Genomic DNA, 24,004 nt, shown 5'->3' with positions numbered 1-24,004 from the left:
GCTCCAAGAGTTTCACCATTTGTGTTTTTGTTTTCGTATCCCATACTGGCAACAGACGCCTGTCCTGACCCAAAAGCAAGCACTCGGGGCTTACTTAGTGTCATTGAAGGGATTGCGTGGGACTCCCCTCTGCTGAAAATGATCTCCCTACACTTCCTGAATGTCATAAATTACAGATTAATTCGGGGCTCTCAATTATTCCACCTTAGTGTAAAAATGATGGTCCTTCCTTTTAAAAGCTATCTGAGATTATCTGAAAATTTCGAAACCAGTCAAGTGGGGAGAGAGAAGAGAAGCCTGGACGTTCCAGCCTTGCCCAAGGCCGGGAGAAGATTTTCCAGACCCTCAAGTGGCACTCATGCCCAGCGTGCGAGAAGTAATGGGGTGGAGCAAAGGGAGGCAAAAGTGATGGCACCCCAAATAATTCCACTTATTCAGAATCTCTGCTTAGAGCCAGATTGGTCTCCAACCGTCTATTTCCTCTCTCTCTCTCTCTCTCTCTCTCTCTCTCTCTCTTTTTGTGCCATTTCTGCTGCTCCACCCTTTATGTTCCATTCTCCCAAGACCATCTTCAATTACTTGTTTTAGCCACCCTTCCCCCCACTTTTTCCTTTCTCTAGATGTGGAAACAAGCAGCAAAAGGCGTGACACTTAAGCCATAGGAAAAGCGGGTGAGACAAGGATCGTGAGTCATCAGCCACTCGGCATTGTGACACCTCAGTCCTAGAAACTGAGTCCATTTGGCCTGGATTTCGACTCACGCCTCTGCTTGGTTCATAGGCAATCTGTCCATGTAGAGCCAATACCAGTAACTGCCACAGAGGACGGGCTTTGAGACTCATCCAAGGAGACGGCCACCTTGTCTTCTGAGTTTAGGTTCTCACCTCAACTGTTTATTCGTTCTTAATAAAGACTGCAGGATTAGAAGGGCAATCGCTTACTCTCTCCCAAAGCAGCTCCTTCAGCTACAGCAGTAAGTCGGAGGCCTTGTCTCGAGTTCTGATGATTATTAACATCTCTCTAATCTTCTGTGTTGTTCTGAATCCTCTCTGTGGAGAAAAAGAGGTTAAAAAAAATGTAAGCAATGACAAAGCTTCTGCTTAGAACAGGTGTGAGCGATTCACAACCCACAGCCCCAATCTGCCCTGTCGTCTCTTTTTATAAAGTCTAATTGGAACACGGCAATGCTTACCCATTGACGCACCGTGTATGGCTGATTTCACACCACAACAGCAGAATCGAGTAGTTGCAAAAGAGATCATATGGTCTTTAAAATCAAAAATATTTACTATCTAGCCCTTTCTACAAAAAGCTTCCCAGCTCATGACTGAAGCCTCACCTTTTCCCGTATAGACCTCCTTGAATTTGTACAGTTCTTTTCCATCAATCATGCTTAACCGGTTTACTGCTACAAGAATATGAATAGCGTGGGGACTAGCTGAAGCATGAATTAAAAATAAATATTCAGAGTGTACTTAAACTTGAATGTACCAAAGTCAGCATGGCGATTCTCTAAATTCCCTTCGGCCATTTTGAACAGAGCACAGGGCTTCCAAAAATCTACAGATCTTCAGTGGAGTATGTTGCAAACATTACATAAGCTCTTCAAAGGTGTTCAGCTATTATTTCGCCAGCTCGAAGCAACACATCATTATCATGAGAAAGGATTATGATTTACGAAATAGTGCAGCAAAGCAAAAGGTGTAAATCACATCTGTACCACGAGAGGTATTTATAACACAACTGTTAGCAGCAACCCCCCCCCAAATTTCAAAACCCTTTAAACCACTTTAGCTTAGAGTGCATTTCAAATGCATTTTCAACCAAAGACTGACATTCGCAAGCACTTTTAAAAAAAAATGTAAGTTAGAAAAGAAATTCAAACTCTTTAAAATTTTTTAACTGAAGTGTAGTTGACATACATTGGTTTATGACCTAGTGGCTTGTGACGTAGGTATATGATGTAGTGATTCAACAATTCTATACATTACAAAATGTTCACCCCCTGTCACCATACAAGTTATTACAATATTATTGACTATTCCCTATGCTGTGCTTTTCATCCCTGGGACTTATTTTTTTTTTTTTTACGACTTATTTATTTACAAGCTCTTAAAATTAGTATTAATATGGCATCTTAATATCTGTAATCCTACTTGGGAGTGTCAGACTTGCTCATTCACTGCATATTTTCTATAAACAGTTCCTTGACTACAATCTTTGAAACCTTCCCACAAAGTAGAAAAGAACTATATTCTTAAAAATAGCATTCTTCTTTTATAGAAAATGTCAATGTTGTAAGTTCTACGTTTTACAAAACAGAAATATGGTTGGAATAGTTTGAGTATGAAATCAATAAAATTTGGAAAATATTTTCAAATTCCAATGGACAGAATTATCTGAGGTTTTCAGGCCTGCTAATCTGATTTTTCTTTTTTTTAGTAAGCTTCATGCCCAGCACAGAGCCAAAGGTGGAGCCCAATGTGGGGCTTGAACTCACAATCTTCAGATCAAGACCTGAGCTGAGATCAAGAGTCAGACTCTTAACCAACTGAGCCATCAAGGCACTCCCATCTGAAATTTTAATACCAAGACTTTACGGTATCTGGCTTAATTCCTTAAGTATTTTTTTTTTACCTGTTTCTAAAGGCTATTGCAAACCAACACTAATGTGTGATGTAGCTCATTTTTTTTGCAATTTTTTCACTCATTATATAACAAACATATTGTCAGGCTTAAACATCCAGAATTGCTTAAAATTCAAAGAAACCAATTTAAAAATAATTTACAAACATGAATCTAAGTTAGAGAATGTTCAACTTTTAGTTCGATGTGGCTCAGACCTAAATTTAGCAAACTATAAAACAGCATTTCTCACCGGTTCCAAAGATGACCTAGTCCAAGGTTGGCTATCCTTCCAAGGTGATATGCCAAATCTTAAAGTGTTCACTCTTTACTTTAGAAGAGCCTTATTATTATGGCTTGAGGGAGGTTTTCTGTGTTTAAGAACTTAACTTTTTTAATTAAATTTTTTTAATTACTTATTTTTGAGAGAGATACAGAGGTGAGGGGAAAAGGGGCAGAGAGAGAGGGAGACACAGAATCTGAAGCAGGCTCCAGGCTCTGAGCTGTCAGCACAAAGCCCGACACGGGGCTTGAACCCACAAACCACGAGATCATGACCTGAGTCGAAGCCAGGTGCTTAACGGACTGAGCCACCCAGGCACTCCTGTGTTTACGAACTTCTTAAACACAAAGCAGTGATGGCCCCCTAATTCTGGTGTTCATTTACAAGCTTGCTGTTCAGTTACAAAGTCCTTCTACACATATTATCTCATTCATTCTGGAGACAAGGGTATTGTTACTACCTATCTGACACAGATGTGGAACATGAGTTCAAAAGGCTAAGTTATAGGTCACACAGCCAGAAGGATACAGAGTCAGGGTTCAAAGCCACATCTTTTAACTCCAAGATCCAATGTTGCAAAAAGAAGAAAAGATAGTTGGGTCTGGACAGGTATCAGGAGTCAAAGCAGCTGAAGCAGGCAAGCTGTGTTTGTCCCCAGTAAAGTCTGGGTATTGAAACAGTTGGACCTGTTGTTAAGTGAGGTTACAAAGTAGATTCACAGCGAGGAAGAAAGACAAACATCACAACAATATAAATACCAGTAAATGTGAAACAGAAGACTCAATAAATAATAGAGAATCAGAGACCCTCAGAAAAGGAGTAGCAAAAAACAAAGTGGATGACCGAAAGTCCTGGAAAAAAGCACTCAGAAAATTACAGGACACACACACACACACACACACACACACACGGGAGAAGGCCATGTGATTGCCAGCCATCTCTGCAAGGTAGGGAGAGGCACGGAAAGGTTTTCCCTTATAGGTTTCAGAGAGAGTTTGATCCTGCCGACCCCTAGATTCCACACTTCTTGGCTCCTGAACTGTAAGATAATAAATTTATTTGTTTTAAGCCAGCAAGCAAACAAACAACAAACAAATAAAAAAACAGAATTGGGAGAACCAGGGAAAGCAGCAGCAAAAGAGATTCTTCTACTTATTTGTCAAGCCTTCTATTTTAATCTTATTTTATTTTATTTTATTTTATTTTATTTTATTCTATTTTATTTTATTTTATTTTATTTTATTTTATTTTATGTCAAGCACACCACTAGGTACTGAGAATGCGTTAACAAAATACTATCTTGGCTCTCTACGATTTCATAATATTGTAGGAAAGATAGAATGATGAGCAGGCGATCACCATACAAGGTGATAAATCACAGAGGGAAAGCCATATACAGAGTCCTGTGCAAGTACAGAGAAGAAATGATACAAGGACACAATGACAAGAGATAATCCTGGTAACTGCTTCACAGCCACAAGCTTTCACCTCGTTCTGCGAACATGGAGGTGGCGGCCGGACTGAATTTTGTAGAGCGACGTGGTTGAGAACTCTTGGCTGGTTTATGGATGAGGAAGGCCCATAGGCTCCTAGTCATACCAACGTTTAACAGCAACCAATCACTAACCAGCTGAGACAGAATAAGTGAGGAAAACACAAAGGTGAGGCTGGGAAATCACGTTGCCGGGAGGGAGGAATGAAGGAGGTCAGATCAATGATGCAAGAAAGTCCCAAAGATGAATTCCCGCCACTTCACAATTTTGCACCAGATCAATTCTGGTGCTAATTAACTAGGGGGATCATACAATACATTGACTACACCGGTTATTGAGAGTCAACGGAGGATCTGTCAATGATTATCCACGGCAATGGGGACGAATGGTTATCTTATATCGGATCTGTGGGAATGTGACCAGGCCATCTTTCTGAACCTCCATTCAAATGGGATAGTAATCTCTACCTGAGAGTTGAGAGCTTTGAATTAAACAACGGAAAAGAAAGGTATGTGAAATTCCTGGTTTGCTGTAGGCAACATATATTATTGATAAATCACTAATTAAAAAAAAAAAATCTAGGGTCTCTCCCAACTCCAACTTGGATGCCGCGCCATCAACACTCATTTGCTAGTCAAAAGCAGAGACCACAAGAGCAATTAGGACCTTTAGAAGTTCGGGAAAGGACTTGAGGACTCTGCTGGGTGAGACCATTCTTCATACGCTTCCGCCTGCCAAGGAGGCTGAAACATACCGTCGGTTTCCGAAACACAGAACACTGCAGGCTCTGCCTTGGAAACGGAGGTCATCCTAAGGGAGGCATCTCAGACACAAAGCCAGACGACAGCAGACACACAGGGGAATAGCTTTATGTTCGAATGAAACACCAAGCAATTTATAAGTTCTTAGGTCTGAACATCACAGACAATCCCTTTTTCCACGTCATCTTTTCCTTCGTCTGTGCTTAGTGTTTATAACGGCTATCCAGACACAGGAGATCAACTGTTCCAAATGACCAGATCTCATGTTTGTTTCTCTTTCATTTTACCACAGCCGCCAAGTAAGTGCTGCAAAATTATACCAAGGAGCAGGCAGACAGTTCAGCAAAGCCAGGGAAAAACATTATCTTCACTTTTGTAGGTGACCATCAGGTACCTGGGAGGCCTTCTACAGACGACTAGAAAATGCATCCACACCTCTTTTTTGATCTGATTTACGATTTGCATAGTTCATTTTACCATATGGCTCAAGGTTGAAGGCACAGTGTTGGGGAGAGGACAACAGTTAGTGATTATCTCAATCTATGGTGGTCCTAAAACCCCACACTTGCAGCCCAGATGTATCTACAGTGATGTGTATAGGGCTTTTCTCATTGTGTATGCATGACTATTACAGTTTCTGCTACTGAGGATCTCTTGACCTTGACCGTGAATCTCTTTACCGCACAGTGTCTCTGCTTTGCTTCTGCCTAATGAAAACAACATTTTTTTCTGCACTCTAGAACAGGTGCTATAAAGAGGACAGACTTTAAAAACAAAATAAGGGGACTGGGTGGCTCAGCTGGTTAAGTGTCTGACTCTTGATTTCAGCTCAGCTCATGATCTCACAGTTCATGAGTTCGAGCCCTGCGCCAGGATCCCCGCAGACTGCATGGAGCCTGCTTGGGATTCTCTCTCTCTCTCTCTCTCTCTCTCTCTCTCTCTCCACCCCCCTATCTGCCCCTCCCCTGCTCACCCTCTCTCTCTCTCAAAATAAATAAATAAAACTTAAAAATTTTTTAAATAAATAAAATAAAACAAATTTACAGGAATAGATAATAGTAATGAAAGAGAAGGGAAACCATTTTCAAATCTTGTTTCTTCAACTAAATAGCTATAGGGCCCTGGACAGATAACCTGATTTCTCTGAGCCTTGGATTTCTCATCTATAAAATAAAGATATTGGGCCAACAGACACCTAAAATCCCTCTGGTCCTAGTGTCCTAGGTTTCCATCATTTGAAAGCCCAGCCCCTCAGATAAGCAGAGTGTGGGATAGTAGAATGCATTGCTTACACCCTGCAGACATTTTTTTTTAAAAGAAAAGAAAAAGAACACAGATCTTTATTCCTGAGATGACTCGTAGGCCTTTGGGGAGCAGACTTCCTCTCTTATGGAACAAAATTTTTTTTTCCTCTTTTTCTAAGCTTCAGAAAGATGCCATGTGCCTCTCTTGGGTGAGCATTTATTTTCCGGAATTAGAATTGATGTCAATGAAATGAAACATTCATCACAAGTGATAAAGACACAAATGCATTTGTCACAGCCTTAATAACATATGGCTATACTTCAAGCGGCTCTATTAACCCCGCAGTGACTTAGTGCCATTCTGGACCAACCAGAGCAAGTTCTCAAAGCAGCAAGCAGACTTCATCCTCTGGAGGCTGGTTCAATGCAAAAAATAATAATAGAAAGGAGAAAAAACAAAAGTAAGCACACATCACCAGGTAAATGTTTTAAAAACCTCATGAAGAAGAAGAAAGAAGGAAGGAAGGAAGGAAGGAAGGAAGGAAGGAAGGAAGGAGAAAAGGGGTGCCTGGGTGGCTCAGTCGGTTAAGCATCCGACTTCGGCTAAGGTCATGATCTCACGGTTCGCGGGTTCCAGCCATGTGTCGGGCTCTGTGCTGACAGCTCGGAGCCTGGAGCCTGCTTCGGATTCTGTGTCTCCCTCTCTCTCTGCCCCTTCCCCACTCACTCTCTGTCTCTCTCTCACACAGATGAATGGACCACTAAAACAAAACAACAAAAACAAAAACAAAACAAAAACAAAAACAAAACCTCATGGGAAAAAAATGTGAAAGATTTTATGCCATGCACAGTTTGAAGAAATATAAACTTTTCATTTTGATATAATAAATACGATTTCAAGTTTTACAAATGTAGAGCATCGTTTGCTTGTCGTTTGTTTTTTAGGTTCAGGTATCCAGAGGAGGAGGAAGCCTACAGAGTTCTTCAGTTTGGTCTTCAGTTTCTGAAAATGGCCCAACTTTCTTGAACAGACAGTGCCTTGCTGCTGCTGAGAAGCTGGGGTTCCTGTCCTGGTCCCAGCCTGGGGCTTTTGGAGGTTGGTGGGACAGGGCTGAGGGCCCCGCACTCACTGCTTCAGAGTCAGAAGGTGTTTGGATGCTGCAGGCAGAGGGGCAAAGGCCAGAGCTCACGAAGGCAGGGGCTCTTTGGTCTCCAGCACCTGCTGGGCTCAGTCACTCTCCTCATCAGACTCCGAGTTCCAGAGATGAGTCCTCCAGGCGGTCAAGGGCCGGCAGGAGATGGGACGTGCGAGGAGGAGGCATTCTTGGGGTACAGAATCCTTGACTGCAGCGTCCCACGGCTCTGAGTCAACCACCAGGAAGCTGTGCACGACTACAGCCCGTGCCCCCTTGTAATAATCACAGTGCTCACTGTCTCCCATATGGGCTGCTACATGGGACCCACCCACGCGAGCCGCAAGGCCTCGTGGAAAATGTGGGGGGCGGGCTTGGACCTGAGGGTAAATCAGACTTAGTTTCTGATCTGCAGAGCAGCGTGTCTGAATGGCGAAAAAAGAAATAAATAAAATTAAAAAATCATATATTCTTTAAGTCACTCCAGATAGGTGGCTATCTGTCCTTTGCTAAAACATCTATTGCCTTAGTAATGCTGGTAATGAGAGAAACAGGCCGACTGACTCTCCCGACTCAGTGGACTCACTTTAGCTGAAGTCCATTTCTGTCCCCAGGGAAGACATAATTGCCAGGGTTTCCATATACACAAAAGACAGTTATTGGTTATGTCCTAGCTTCCTTCATGGCCTTCTACACTCAAGTAGAAATATAGTCACATCCCCCTGCGGGTGGGAGAATTATAGCTTCTGGAAATACTTTCTGTATAAGAACATTCTTAGAAACTTCAGCCTGACTATGGGTAAGAAAGCAAATACATATTCTAATAAAACAGAAGCATGTGACCAAGTTGGCAAAATCATTTTAAGAAGAAAAATTCTGGCTTGGGTTCATCAGTTTCCCTGGATTTTTTTTGTAAAGTTCATGGTGGGTTCTTTGTGCATTGCTACACAGCCCAGGTCCCACCGCCCCCGGGACCATCCATCTGTAGGTCTCTTTCCTTTCCCACTATTGCTATACGGCCAATATTCAAAGCGCAAGAACACTTCATCTGATAAAGATGAAAAGGAGTAAGAAGAAGCTGATGGCCATCCTGACTCTGCTCTCTTATTTCCATACGTTCCACCACTGTGGTGACCGCTAAAAAGGCCGAGTCCGTGACATCAGTCCCTCAAAAGGAAGGATGGAATAGCCAGGTAAAAAATGACTTCAACATTCCTGCATCACCCCGGTCTATACACAAATCCATGGTTCTTCGCAATCCATCTGATGCAGAGACGACCCAGGACAGATATGTTTTTGTTTTTTTTTAAATTAGAGAAACAGTCCCAAACCTGGCTGCCAAGAAGTGATCCCTTCCTTTTAGTTAAAAGCAAGTAAGTCAACCTAGCCTTCCCTACAAGGTTGCAAACAGAAGATTTCCAGCCAAGGGAATTCTAAAGCGTCTATCAACCAGGAAGCTGACATTTTCCTAAGCACATACTTGTTGATATTTTTGGATACTGGAAACTTGTGATTACCTGGAAAGGTACAATAATGCCATGTAAAGGTCCTAGGCCCACTGGAAGAAAAGACCATGCAAGGTCTAGAGCTGTGATAGTTTAAGATACTTTCACAGAATATACCCAATTATGTCATCGTAAGCCTGCATGGGCACACATCAGAGCCAACATCTTTACATGCCCATCCTGCAAACACATGTTTAACATCTTACTAACGCTCATGAGCAGGAGAATGAAGCCTTTGTGGAACAACAAAAGGATCATACTGCTTCCTTCATACAACACCCACTTTTGTGTAGCCAGACCCTCCAACACCGAAACTTTTAATGAGCCACTTGCCCACAAATTAAAGGGGATTCTGCAATTCCATCACTAGAAAAGAATCTGATTTCAGCGTCACAAGAGTGAATAAAATAGTAATCCTTGTGTTATAAATTATGCATCTTTCATCTCAAAGGACAATAAATAAAGCATCTTTCATCCCTATGAATCCCAAAGCAGTTAACAATTCATAAACTAACACATGGGAATCACTTGATTCATCACTGAAAGACGTCTTGCCCTGGGATGCAGTGTTGTTGTTGTTGTTGTTGTTGTTGTTTTAATAGCACACACAAAACCATATTGAAAGATGAGAACCAAGGAAATACTATACCAATAGCCTAGATTTGAGAGATTTGAGTAAAGGAGATAGAAACTTGATTCAAATTCACTCAGAATAGAAGCTCCCACTGCAACTCAGGAAGATGTTAGTTTCACAACTTCCCTGATCCCGAGGTACAAGCCTTCAGAGTTCTTGCTGGCCTTACAATGGGCTTCTAATCCTCTCACTTGCATTACTACAAAACACGTTTTTTGCAGCCAACATTTGGTCACATCATTCACCTATTGGCAAACCTTGTCACTCGTCACTTTCCTTGGTGTAGCAGGAAGCCCAAACGTTTTAAAATGGCATGAAGGATCCTTCACCACCTCCTTATGGATTATTAAAGATCCTCTAAAATCCAGTTGTCCCAACTCACTCGGAGAGGACAAAAAAGGGTTCCTCAAAAGGTAACCAGAGTAATTTGACTGATACGATTAACATTCTTTGCAAGCGTTGGAACTGTGGAGGAAGTAGATACTATTTATCCAGACAACCCCATTATTTCAAGGACCACATGAAACCACAGGACAATTAGATGTCTTTTCCATATTCACGTAACTATGTAGAGACAAAGTTGGAATGATCCTGGAAGAGTTACTGTCAACTGGTGGGAGATTAGGATCCAGATTAAAAATAAGGCGACCACATACATTCAAACTACGACACATAGGAGAATAAAAAACTAGTGATATTTTTATCTATCTATATCTAGTGATATAGAATAAAAAAACTAGTGATATTTACACCAAAACAAGAATAAAGTGGGACTTATCCAAGGCAAACTGGACTATGGCTCTCCCAGTTAAAAAAAGAAACGGTTAGAATTTCCAAAAGGTTGATCATAAGCAGCTTGATAAATCATATGTAATATATCTACTGCCCTTGTAACAGAGAATCTTCTGGTGGTCAACATCTATTTGGTTGGCCTGCCTTCTCTGGAAGACAGAATGAAAAAGCATTGTAGGAGTTTCGACTTTTGAAAAGTCAGCTAACACCGTTCTAGAATCAGCATGACAAAATTCTTTCCGGGAGCCTCCCAAGCTCTGGGAGCTGCATTTGATGCCAAGTCTTCTCACTCCAGGGGGATAAGGGGGGCTCCTGAAGAGAGGGGCACATTCAGAAAGAGAAGCTCTTCATCTGTGGCATTGAATGAGCCTCTGGATGGGTGCCAAAGGCTCTGAAAAGGGCTGTATTTTCCTTATTCACACATTTCGGATATTACTTCATGAGTGATGACTAGTACCAAAGACCACATTTTCACCCGCCAAATATGGCATCTCCTTAATGAACTAGGCATCCCTACCCATGTGAGATCCTGGAGCTGGTTATGATCAAACAGGAAAAATGACATTTACTGAACTATTAACACCACTATGCAAATACTTGTGGTTTTTTTTTTTTTTAAAGACATCTTTTTAAATACACGTTTGAAGCTGAGACCCTATGGTATCAGAATCCAGGGCAACAGGTTAGATCAGCTTCTTGTAAGTGCCTCTTATCATCTTTTCCCCAGTCTGGAGCACTGTCTATGTAATAGTTTGCTTGCTTTTGGCTCCCCCCCGCCCAAATATCAACCCTGTAAGATCCTTTACACATGTAAGCATTTAATCAATACACAGAGTGATACTTAGAATGTGATCTACAGGCAGTTAAAAAGAGCGGTGTTCCAGACTAGTGAGAACAAATGACTTGTTTCCAGTCCTGGTCTCTGAATACACTGCTCAGAATAGGGTAGGTGTTCAATAAATGCTTGTGGAGTAAGTGTTGAAAGAATGCCTATAAATCTTTCTCTCCTCACAATGACTCAAACATATAAAGTGGAATGGTAGCCTCTGGGCTAGGAAGGTTGGCCTGCGTGCTCTCCCCATGTGCCTGCCTGATTCCAGGTGGTGACATTGTGGGTTGGCTGTGTCTGCTTCAACCTCCAATTCTAAGCTTTCCTAGAGTCTCATTAGATACCTCCTCTTTTCTTCACCCTAAACAGATTCAGGAACAGATGGATATTTCAGGGGGGCAAAAGCACACTCTATGCTTGGTAAAGACATAGCTGGAAAGACAGGCCACGTATCAGGAAAGGCCAGCTGATTCTGAATATTCAACCCTCTCTGGACCTCACTAGCACACCCACCGATGCAGACTCTGAAAAACGCTGGCACTTAAACACCAGACCTGTCTTTTTAAATGAATCTCAGGCTAGGATCACCTCCTATTCTACGGCACACAGTCATGGTGCACCTGTCCATTCACTAAAAGCTTCTTTGCTCAAGCGAAATAAAACACAGATCCCTAGGAGTACTCAAATTGACCCACTATTACCCACTAGAAGACAAATCAGCATGAGCTTAGGACCACGCAGGTCCTTTCACATCTGGCATTATTTGGGAAAAAGGCGGCCCAGATTTACAAATTTGCCAGATAAATGGTTTAGGAAATGGTAGGCTCTCTATGCAGACCACATGCAAGGGACTGTGTGAACTCCTGATCAGAATGAAATCTGTGCAAGAAGGAGCTAGGGGTCCTGGAAGGTAAATCCTAGAGGATTTAGTTGTAAATCCTCAAGAATTCCTAAAAATGCCGAGAGGAATGCCTGGTTCTCCCACAACACATAAGGATTTGAGCAATTTCTCCATGAATCTCAAAAGAGGTGACTCCCAACTAACACGGGAGGCGAAGCGACAGCGTGGGCTGGATTCCAGAGGTTTTCAACCACCCCACAGCTCTGTCCACGGGTCCTTTTGCCCTTCACATATGTGAAAATGCTCTCCGTAAACTTGCCCGGGATTGAGAAGAAGTTTTAGAATATCACTTTATAAAGGGCAGGTGGTGTGTTTCGTGTATACGTATATGTACGTAGATGTACACGTGGAAGAAGAAAACTGGCGGGCTTTCTGCGTCCTCTCCTCCTTTCTGCCTGATCACCGTGAATCGGGGCTCTTTCACAGCACAAGCAGCTGGGGAAGGAGAACGTTCGGGGCCAAAGCCGACGTGTTTCCACTCGCCACGCAGGTGAGAAGCAGTTGCACGACCAGCTGCCGGGAGAGTGACTCCGCTTCTCCGCTCGCCCTGCCCCCACAACCACCCCGGGGCCCTTGCCCACACCTCTCCCAGCCCCACTGCAGGGCTTTGTAAAGAACCCGGAGGCCCCAGCGTTACCTGGCAACCGCGCACCTGTGAGTCAGGTCAGCCAGGCGGTGCTAACCTGTGTGTTCCAGCTTGTGGGCTTCCAGTGTGTTCTTAGGCTCCCTTATTATAGCTCACTCCCCCGGCCCAGGGAAGAGAACAGAACTGACTGTTTTCCTTCCCGGTTTCCAGGAGACAACAGATCCGCTGATTAGCTCTCCACTGAGGGTTCAAAAAAGTGAAGGGATACAGACCACGGCGTTAACCTTGAACAGGTGGCTTTTCAGAAAGGGTCCAGTTTTATTTGGGGACATATATCTCCACCAGTAAACCAGATCCTTCACTTGGGGAAATTTAAGAACTCTGAAGAGCTATAATAAATGTCTTTAGAAGAAAATAAAAGTTATGTAACAATTAGGGCGTTTTGGGTTTTGGTTTTCGGGGTTTGTTTGCTTGCTGCTTTGATCTGTTTCTCTCCAGCGTGCGTCCACCAGGAGGGGCTCCTGGTGTCAAAATTCTGGGAGAAAGTTGATCCAGTGGCTCTGGGCCGGGCCTATCTGCCCGGCTCAGTGAGCAGCGCTGGGGTTGGACCAGCAGGCACCCTCTAGCGAAGCCAGAGGTCCTGTTCTGGGCATGGAGACCTGATGCTGACCTCACTGCCTGTCTGCCCACCTCACTTCCTGTCTGCTGACCTTGCTCCTCAGGGACACGGTTTTCTGGAAACAGATGAACCTCTGTAAGGGCAGAGAACTGGGCTGCAGTGGCGGCTCTGGCTTCCGTTGCCCCAAGGGGGGTAAATCAGGGCGGGGAAGAGCCCAGCCACATGTGGATGTCCGTGTGCTGCTGGGGCAACCCCAGGAAATATTTTGTATACGTTTCTTCAATCCCCCTTAGTGCATTCAGTAAAAGAAATTGTCTTCTCATTTTTCTGTGTACCATACGGCGAGCTTTGTAGTTCCAGGCATGGGGTAGGCTCTAGTGAAATCTGACCTCCCTTGTTCCTGCAGTTTTCTTTCCCGATCTCCCCGCTCCCTCACCTGTTTACTCTCCCCTCTCATTCTCCTCACAGGGGACCCATCATCTTCTCCCACTTCGCTTTGTTCTCTCTCCTCCATCCCATCCATCCTTACTTATCCCATTCTTCAGCCATTGACTGCTTGGCCTGAAAGCGGCCAAGTTAGGTGTTTCAACTTCTGTGAAAGGTGTTCTCGGAATCATCTCGGCATATATAAGAAAGCATAAGCTGGCATATCAAGAAAGCCCAATTGCAAAGTAAGCCAGGGGGCCAGTGGTTTCCAAAGACTCCTTTTGGGGCTTAGGCAACCCTCCACTTGGAGGCACAAATGCTGGTTGCTGTTGCTGTCATCAGCCCCATTTTTGTTTTAATGTTTATTTTTGAGGCAGAGAGTGCATGTGGGTGGGGAGGAGCAGAGAGAGAGAGGGGCCAGAGGATTCAAAGCAGGCTCGGATATGACAGCAGAGAGCCCCATGCCGGGCTCTAACCCACGAAGCCATGAGATCATGACCTGAGCCAAGGGACGCTTAACCAGCTGAGCCACCAGGTGCCCCTCATCAGGTCCATTTCTTGTATTGGGGGTGGGAGGGCGTGCTTTCTGAATCACCCTGCTCCCTTAAATCTTTTGATGTTAGGTTTTGTCCCAAAGGGTACTCCTTCCCAGCTATCTTATACATATCACCCTCAGGTTGAATCCTCAGAGGCTTACTTACAAAGGGAGCTACTTACTCCTCAGGGCTCCTTTATCTGAGGGCAATGATGTGGTCAAGGTGACTTTGAAGTTCCTTCCTTTTTTTCCTTCCTGCCTTCTCACAAAGACTCAGGCATTTTCTTCTAGCCAAGAAAAACAAAACAAAACAAAACCAAAACCAAAACCCTGTTATGTTGGTATTGTTGATTTTTCAAATGTGTTACTTAAAAAAAAAATGATAAGTGATAAGGAATGGAATACCAAACAAGCTGTTTTTTAAGAAAACTAAATCACTCCCTTTAGGGGTCTTTTATAATTTACTTTGTTTTCCAACACTGGGATTTTACAAACCTGTTTCAGTCTTGCAATCTTACGTGAAGAAGGAAAAAAATCTCTCCAGCTCTCTTGCTCTCTCTCTCTCTTTTCTGATAGGGTTGATTGTGTTTTGAGTTTTCTTGTTTTAATAAGAAACATTTACATGTTTTATGTCCTGTATATATATAAAAAAGAAATCATTAGCAATGCCCAAAGTTAATAGCCTAAGAATGTATAGCATAATATACTGCAATGTCACTGAGAGAGTGAAAAAGATTTAACATAGGACTCAGGGGGAGAAAGTATAAACTGTGTGAAACTATTACTACTCCAACTAGTTCTAAAAGAGCTCAATGTGAAACCAACCAGAAAATGATCATCCCACAACTATAAATATAAAGCACTAAAAAAGACAAAAGCTCTCCGGCATTGTGAAAAATCCATAAATAAAAAGCACCCCCAAAAGCATTTGCTGGCAAAAGTATTTAGTGTGGCAATAAAAGAGAGTATTTGTTTTCTTTATATTAAGTGATTTTTTATGGAATCTGTACAATTAAACACTACATAAGAGCCTAAGAATTAGAGTTTGTGTTTGGCACCTAATTGAGTACAGAGTGAGGAAGATGCAGAATCTGAAGAGGTTATGTGTCTTTACATTGGACAATCAAGGTTACCTGTAATGTCTTGTTAAATAAAAAGCGTTCCATACTGAAAAAACAAAAATCCTTTCTTTGAATGCACACGTACACATATATACATATCAATGCACAATCTGAAAGCAGGATTCTTTTTTATGGCTTTGTATTTCACACACAAATGTGGAAATATAAGCAGGGTGGCATTTCGAGATAGAAATATAAGCAGAGTGGCATTTCCAAAGGTAATTCCAACAGGACACTCTTCATATCAAAAATATTTTAGTTAAGGAATATATTATCTCATTTTATTTTGTTGATATTCATTAGACTACAGAAGAGTGATTTTTTAAGATGGACTTACCTGTTGTCCGTCAAGAGGAAATCACAAAAGTTCTAAGTCCTAAGTCCTAAGCACGTAGGACCAAGAAACAGCAAAGAACCGACTTCACAATTTATACAAAATATCAGCTCGAGCCATCAAGTTTAGGACTTCCGAGTCTCAGCCAAACCTTGCAGATCATGAGGTTGATAACAAACTTAATAAAGACAATAATAAAATAGTTTTATCTTATGTATGTTTTGTATTTTGATGAGATCAAGTAACCAAAGTGTACGGGCCAGGTGCTTCACCCCTCACAGTCACTCTGTGGGACACAGAGGAAACTAGGGGACCCGATGGGCAGGAATGCTGGTAATGAAGACACGGCAGCAGAGGTTGGCATAATATTTGCCTCCACCCCAATATCATTAGCAAAAGATGGTCGAATGCAGCATCAAGGGTGCCATATGCCCCTCCAACGTCTGGACTCCCCTAGAGCCACGAAAGGGAAGCACTACCTCTATTAGTTTGGATCAAATGCGTTTTCCGAGAATTGCCTTTAAAAACCTGCTAAATACAGCAATTTCATATGGATTAAAACTAACAGTTTACAGACAGTCCAGAGCTTGATCCATTGAGAATAGTTTGCTTATTGCGAAGGCAAGATTCTACACTGATTTAGTTCTACTTTTTGTCTCTCTCTCTCTTCTCTCTGAAAATGGGAACAACTATGGGACTATAAAACTGGTCATCTCAGGGGCGCATGGGTGGCTCAGTCAGTTAAGCATCTGACTTCGGCTCAGGTCATGATCTCACGGTTTGTGGGTTCGAGCCCTGAGCGGGGCTCTGTGCTGACAGCTCAGAGCCTGGAGCCTGCTTCAGATTCTCTGTCTCCCTCTCTCTCTGCCCCTCCCCAGCTTGTGCTCTGACTCTCTCTCTCTCTGTCCCTCTCAAATAAACATTAAAAAAAAAAAAGCTGATGGTCTCAAAGATTAAATCACAGTGTGTCACCTTAGAGTTTGTATAGACTTTTATGCATATTAACCTCTGGAATCTTCCCAACAATACTTTTTTAATGTTTATTTATTTTAAGAGAGAGAGAGAGAGAGAGAGAGCATGAGTGCGCTGGGGCAGAGAGAGAGGGAGAGAGAGAATCCCAAGCAGGCTCCACGCCATCAGTGCAGAGCCTGATGTGGGGCTTGAACTCATGAACTTGGAGATCATGACCTGAGGTGAAATCAAGAGTCAGACGCTTAACCAACTGAGCCACCCAGGCGCCCGCCAACAATGTTTTGAGAAAGATATTCCTATTACCTTTTTAAAGATAGGGACCCTAAGGCAAAAAGCAGTTCAATGATTTGCCAGAGGTCAGAGAAGTCCTGAGTGGTAAAGCCCGGTTCAGGTTCAAGTCTTCCCTGGCAGATCTAGTGTTCTTCCCTCTATTCCAGTGTCTATCTCAGGAACTAAAAATGTCCTGTAAATAATTACCATGTGGAAAGCGCTGTGATCTATACTGATTCTCCAAAGATGGGGGTGGCTCAGGGAAAAGGCAGATTTGAAGCGGATTCCAGGGTTATGAATCTACACAAACAGGGAATTCTTAGGCAGAAGTGGGGTTTGGAGGAAAAGATGGTAAGTGTATTCTTAAGCTCGCTGTCTGAAATTTTGTAAATTATGTAGGTGGCTAGTCAGAGAGCACGGAAGGAGGCCGAGGCTAACACAGGACACTGGATGAGACCGGCCAAGGACAAGACAGACTGGAAAAGGAGAGTGACTAGGATCTCAGGAAAACCTGGAGGCTGGGGGGAAAAACGCCGATATTCAGAAAGAGGGGAAAAGTCAAGTCCCATTTCAAGAAGTGGGAACATTAGCCGTAACACAGAGAAAGATCACTAGTTGCTCGAAGATGAAAGCAAAACAGTGTAGTGAAGGCATGAAGAGATGGTAATGTGGAAGGAAGAAGGGCTGAGACCATGCTTGTTGGGTTGTCCCAAAGTTCTCATGAACGATAGAGGAAAGAGGCGGGCGATGTTCACAGAAGTAACATTTGGGGACGGCTACTGTGGGCAGGTCAGAGGAGAGGAATCGGGACGGATCAAGACGACGCTGATGTTCACGGAACACCCAAGTGTGCTCAGACGACTTAAACGTGCAGTGGAAAATCACGGCAGCTGCCAGAATTTCTCCCCAGGGCCCAGAAATAGAAGAATCTGACCAGGTTTAGGGGCTAACAGGAAACACATGCTCTCAAGTCCAAAGAATGAGAGGGATTTTAACATGACATGTGAAGTTAGCCAAAACGGCTAAACATAAATCTAGGCTTATATACGTAAGAGACAATGGGAAGAAAGACAGAAAGATTGCAATAAATATGGACGGCAAATCCGGGAAGTGTGGGGGGCAAGAGGAATGCACGGGGAATACAATCTGTGTGTCGATTTGGTGGCTGGACACAGAAGCTCAAATTCACCGTTGTTTTTTTGTTTGTTACCACTTGCATTTTCATTTTTAACCATTTACTTTACCTGCCTGTCCCGTGAGAATGTCTGTGTTTGCAACCATTTGTCAAAACTTTGTATCTCCGTCCTTTACTCCCCTGGCTCCAGAATGCCCATGTATTGGTTTCCTGTAACAAATTCAAACAGATGGCGTGGCTGAAACCACAGAAGCGGATTCTCCCTTTTGGAGGAGTCTCTCCAAAGCAGACTCTCTCCTTTTGGAGGAGTCAGAAATCAAGGGAGCAACAGGGCCACACTCCTGGAGGCTCTAGGGGAGAATCCGACTTTTGCCCCTTTGAGCTTCTGAGGGCCTGCCGGGTGGATGCAACTTTGGAACCACGGTTCAGTCCAATATGTATTTCAACCTACCTTCGATCCACATTTACTCCAACACACACACACACACACACATACACACACACACACACACACACGACTCCCGTTCACCAACCTTCACTCACAGCACGGATGGTTGACCTCCCCTTTTCTAGGTCTCAAGGTCAATTTTTGGTTTTCATGAGATTTTCAGGCATCCTGAGCAGCTGTGGACATCTCCAGTCTCCTTGCTGAACTTCTAGGATTTCCAGTTCCCATTCTTCTCACCATCCTTTTACGGGCTCATCTGCGGGCACAATCTCTTCCCCGATTCACCGCTAAATGGTGGTGCACACCAGAGGACTTCCTCTTCCTTGCTCCCCCTTTACTCTCTGGGTGAAGCTGTCCACTCGCACTGCTTCAGCTCCATCGCTGAGTTCAGTACATCCAATCCAACTCCAGCCCGACTTCTTGCCTGACGCCCACGGCAACACTGGCCAATGGAACTTTCTGCTATCACTCTCTACATCCACCCAGTCTAGCACAGTAGCCACTAACCGTTCACAGCTACTGAGCAACTACATTTTTCATTTGATTTCCTTCTAGTACATTTACATAGCCCCATGTGGTACTGGCTACCTTATCAGATGGCCCAGATCTAACGTCCCCTGTACCTGATGGGCCAACCCTAATGAACTTCTTGCTGTTCACACAACGTGTCTCTCCACCGTGTGGGCAACTATCATCCGGGACTCCACTGTCACCTCCTCTGAAGTCTTCTCAACAACTCAGGCTAAGTGATCTGATTCCACCTTTGTCTTTCCACAACCCATCTTCCATTGTGTTATTAGATGATACGATATGTTATAACAAATATATTACATATAATATACATATACATCATTTTTTAGTTTTATATGCTTGCATGATGAACTCCTCGAAGAGAAAGACTTTATGTTACCTTGATTCATTCTGTAGTCTTTATAAAGCCAACACGGGACCTGGTACCTGCTCACTGAGTCAATAAAAAAGAATGAATGACTGGATGTTGCCCAGGGATCACCTTGCATCACTGGAGGCAAAGCTGAACAAGGCACAGGATCTAAAATATTAGGAGCTTCTGGCTCCTTTCACCATTCCCCTCGTGAGAATGGCCAAGTCTGGGTAATTCATGAAGGTTTTGCATTCATCAACTGGATGAAAAAAAAACCGTGTTTTGTGTTTGTCTTTTTGGGTTGGTTTGGGTTTTTAATGAGCTGCAGTTTCAGGGGCCTTAAAAACTGGAAGTTAGACGGGCTCAGCGGGTAAGGGGCATTAAGGAATCTACTCCTGAAATCATCGTGGCACTGTATGCTAACTAACTTGGATGTATATGACAAAATAAAATTAAATTAACAAAAAAACTGGAAGTTAACATGGTTAATTAGGTACGTGAACCATTTGGCTGTCACCCTTCATGCTTAAAGTGCAAATCATTCTAAGCCTGACTCTTCTCTGAAATCTGAAATATGGTGATTTGGAGAATTCCAAATAGTGGTGTATAATTCTTCAGAATTGTAGTTAAAAGGGAAAAAAAGAAGCTGATACTTTTGCAAAAGAGGAAAGGGAGAAAACGCAAACATCTTCTCTAATTTTGGCTATAGGATGTGCGTGGGTGCATGCATCTGTTAGTGGGGTGAAGGGCAGCGTGTTAGTAAAGGGTTAGGCAGGCATACAGATTTCGGGGAAGGAGACTCACGGAGGCTTTTTCCGATCCTGTGCATTCGAGGCAGACTTCAGCGCCTGTGGCTGCTCTTTTTATGAGAACTGGCACACGTTTAACTGCTATAGCTGTTGGCTTCTAGGCTTAGTGTAACCCACAAAGGAGGCACTCATTCACATTTTAGCTATCATTTCCATCAAACTGTGCAAATTCTAATGGTACCCAATCCAACTGGATAAGGCACAACCAAATAAGTATATCCCCTAAATACTCTAGTACCTAAATACCTGAAGTGTCTAGAAACAGTGGTGGTATATACTGAAAATAAGTACAATAACTGGAAACTTAAAATTTTCCTTCCTAACTATATGGAAAAACCAAATAATCTTTGCACAGAAGGCCGGGAGTAGCAATTCCATTAAGATATTACGTGGGGGAAAAAAAAACCCTAGTCCCATTTTGTCTATTTCCAGCCCCATTTTGCTCATATTGTAACTTAGAGAGTCATTCAGAGAAACAGAGTGGGAGGAAGAATATGAGCTACATTTCGTTAGAACTTCAGATACATTTTTCTTTCCTGTTTTATCTGAGCTTGCAGGCGACATCTTCTTAATGAGGGTCTTCAAATTTCTCTGCCTTTTAGAAATGTCTCCAGTGTGCCCTGGGACAACAGTCTCTGATTTTAGCTTCTAAATACGCTCATAATATAGAGCAATTTTTTTTTCCTTGGCTCTATTCATTGTTTTACCTGCTTTAGAGGGAATTATGGGTTTGATTAATGGGCTGAAAGATTTGGTCCTTTTTAGTTTCCTTATCTCTATTCCTTCCTGATGCACGATGCTTCCAACGGTCTCTGAATACTTGAGAACCATAACTGCAAAGAGGAGTTTAAAATAAGAGTAAAAATAAAAGTGGGATGGTGTATCCATGATCGTGGTATTTGTGGCAACCACTTACACGAAATGTATTCGTACGTACGTGCAGATGCTCAGTCATATACTCATTTATTCATTCGACAGACTATTTGCACCAGGAATGATGCCTGGTACTGGGAGGACTCTGTAATGATTTCAGGCTCTGCTAAATCAAAATGAGGTGGTGACCAACCATTTCACTCGACCGTCAATAGTGCCCACGGATATGACAACGGAAATAGGTATGGGAAGCGAAAGTAGATATAGTAGGGTTTATTTATTCTGTTTTAATTTGGGTCACTATGTTAATCAAGTAGATCATCAGGAGACACCTGTGTTCAGTGAGTTGCTAAAAATGTATGGCACGTGTTTGTAATGAAACAGACTCCCAATCTTGTAATCCACAGGTGCAACACAAATAACCACAAATAATCAGGCAACTAACCCCATCATCACTGGCTGTGCAAGCTTTGAATCAAATGTGTGTATTTATCACCCTAAGTAGCTCTTAAAGATGAAGTCATGCACAGGGGCTTACTCAGGGGCTCGACAAAGAAGGATTATCTAAGAAGACAAAGTATTTCGGTATCAGGAGTCCAGTTAACAAAAGGCTTCAGTGAGAGCTTCACTGTGATTCCTCTAACCAATAGAAATGTGCTATTTTGGGGCGCCTGGGTGGCTCAGTCAGTTAAGCAGCCGACTTCGGCTCAGGTCGTGATCTTGCCGTCCGTGAGTTTGAGCCCCGCCTGGGGCTCTGTGTTGACAGCTCGGAGCCTGGAGCCTGCTTCGGATTCTGTGTCTCCCTCCCTCTGCCCCTCCCCTGCCCGTGCCCTGTCTCTCAATCTCTCAAAAATAAACATTAAAAAGAAAAGAAAAGCAATGTGCTATTTTGGCATGTCCTTCATGTGCATATACAGAACCAGACAGGTGAATTTCTTTATCCTTGGGGTGATCAAGTCACGTGACAGTCTAGCACTAGAATAGCACTAATAGCAACTCTTTGGAAAATAGCGTATTTTTTTTCTCCATTTGGGCACAATATGCGTAAGTTCACTAAAATAAGCTGGAAAATATTCCTGACTCGTTGAAATGCAATCTGTGAGCTCCAAAAATAAATAAAGATTGCTCCGAAGAAGTCTAGAACATGATATGATGCAAAGCAATGGTAACAGATTAAGTGCTGTCATGCTCCCAAAGATCTGAATCAGCCTGTTCTGCCTGGTTAACATGAAAATAAGATGTGCACAGAGATCTTAAAGTATAACTTTTCTCACAGGTCCTCAGACCTGGAATTTTAAACATGCATTTGCGGAAACATAAGCAGTGGTCATAAACGTGTGTGTGTGTGTGTGTGTGTGTGTGTGTGTGTGTGTATGTGTGTATTCACTCTAAAATGTAACATAAACACAGACTAATATTTCATCTTTATGGAAAAAGGTAAATATTCTGTTTAATTGTAGAATGAAATGAATACGCTCTACTCAATCATACATACACACAAGGTAGGTATATACACACAAGTTTGCGTTCCCTGTCCTCCCCCCACCAACATCTCATTTGATCCTTAATAAAGAAAAATGAGAGCACAAACACTGGTTGGGAAATTGATTACAAAGCAAAACCTTGAGGTGACGCAGCCAGGGAAGACCTGAGTGTTTTTTGCAGGAAGTACGAGGCTGTTCACGTTTCTGCCCCAAAGAGGAGCCGTTGGTAGATCAATTTCAATCAAAAAGTTCCTCACACCGAAAGGGCATGTTTTATCCATGGCTATAGAACTCATAGCGCTTAGAATCCAGAGAGCTGGAGCAGAGGGCCTCATCACGCACTGAGAGAACAGTGCAATTTCCATGGTGATTAAGTACTTCCTGGAAAAGGGTTTTATCAGATGGCCCCGAAAGAGGAAAATGCCATCCAAAACATGTTAACAATGGACTGTGAGCAGACACAAAAGCTGAGCCTTGCAATTTTGCGGAAATAGTAATAAAATGTCCGATAGAAGGAGTATAACCATCTCGGCACATGATCGGATCGAGCCAGAACAGCATGAGGGCATGCGGTGCCAAGTGAAAAGAAACTGGACTGATGGCACCAATTCCTCACCCTTTCCTTTATCATTCCTTCTTGCCATGGGGACTGCATTTCCTTCCCTGCACCCAAAGAAAGAAGCAGAAGGTACTTCCTCATTTGGGGTTTGATCGTGGGACCTGCTTTTACCGATGGAATGTTAATGGAAGTGATAGGATCAAAGGCTTTTAAAAAGGTTTCAGTGGTCGGGCTGTCTTTTTGCATTTCTGCCACTGTTAAGAGAACTAATAAAATAAAGTACTTGCCTAAGCTAACCACTGACTCCACCTAGAGCGTAAGAGACAATGGGAGCCGATATCTGTGATAGAAGCCAAACCCTGTCTACCCTCCGCTGGGGACAAGGAAAGTTTATTTTGTAAGTCGCTTAGACTGCTGTGGTTATTTCTTATGCAGCAATAGCTAACTGACAGAGAGTAATTCCATTCAAGTATGGGAAGAAATTTCCTTTCTTTCCTGGAAATAAGAAGCTACTAAAAGACATTCAGGTTACAGATGAGGAAGATAGAATCATTAACACCTTTTTCAAAAAAAGAGTTTCAGGGATGGCAAAGATATGTGCTGGAGCCTCAATTAGCCTCTAGAAGAAACAAACCAACTGATCTTTGTTCCCTCTTTCTTATTTGATCCCAAACAAAAAATCATAGAAAACAGAAATTCTACCTGATTAAAAACAGACTCTCTGGCAGTTTCCTGAAATAGGTAAGAAAG

The 24,004-nt window shown here is 42.8% G+C and overlaps 1 long non-coding RNA gene across 1 annotated transcript; it reads right to left on the bottom strand.

Moving 5' to 3' along the window:
• Positions 1–934: 934 nt before the first annotated feature.
• LOC122238550 lies at positions 935–14,997 on the bottom strand. The gene is made up of 3 exons (XR_006217474.1): positions 14,862–14,997; positions 14,549–14,653; positions 935–1,049 (listed from the first exon to the last, which is right to left on the bottom strand). It is a non-coding gene; the product is annotated as an uncharacterized LOC122238550 (long non-coding RNA).
• Positions 14,998–24,004: the final 9,007 nt, after the last annotated feature.

The sequence above is a fragment of the Panthera tigris genome, chromosome B2 (assembly GCF_018350195.1).
Source record: "Panthera tigris isolate Pti1 chromosome B2, P.tigris_Pti1_mat1.1, whole genome shotgun sequence".
Classification (NCBI taxonomy): domain Eukaryota; kingdom Metazoa; phylum Chordata; class Mammalia; order Carnivora; family Felidae; genus Panthera; species Panthera tigris.
The sequence above is the reverse complement of the archived record's forward strand: the minus strand, read 5'-3'. Positions and strand labels throughout refer to the sequence as shown.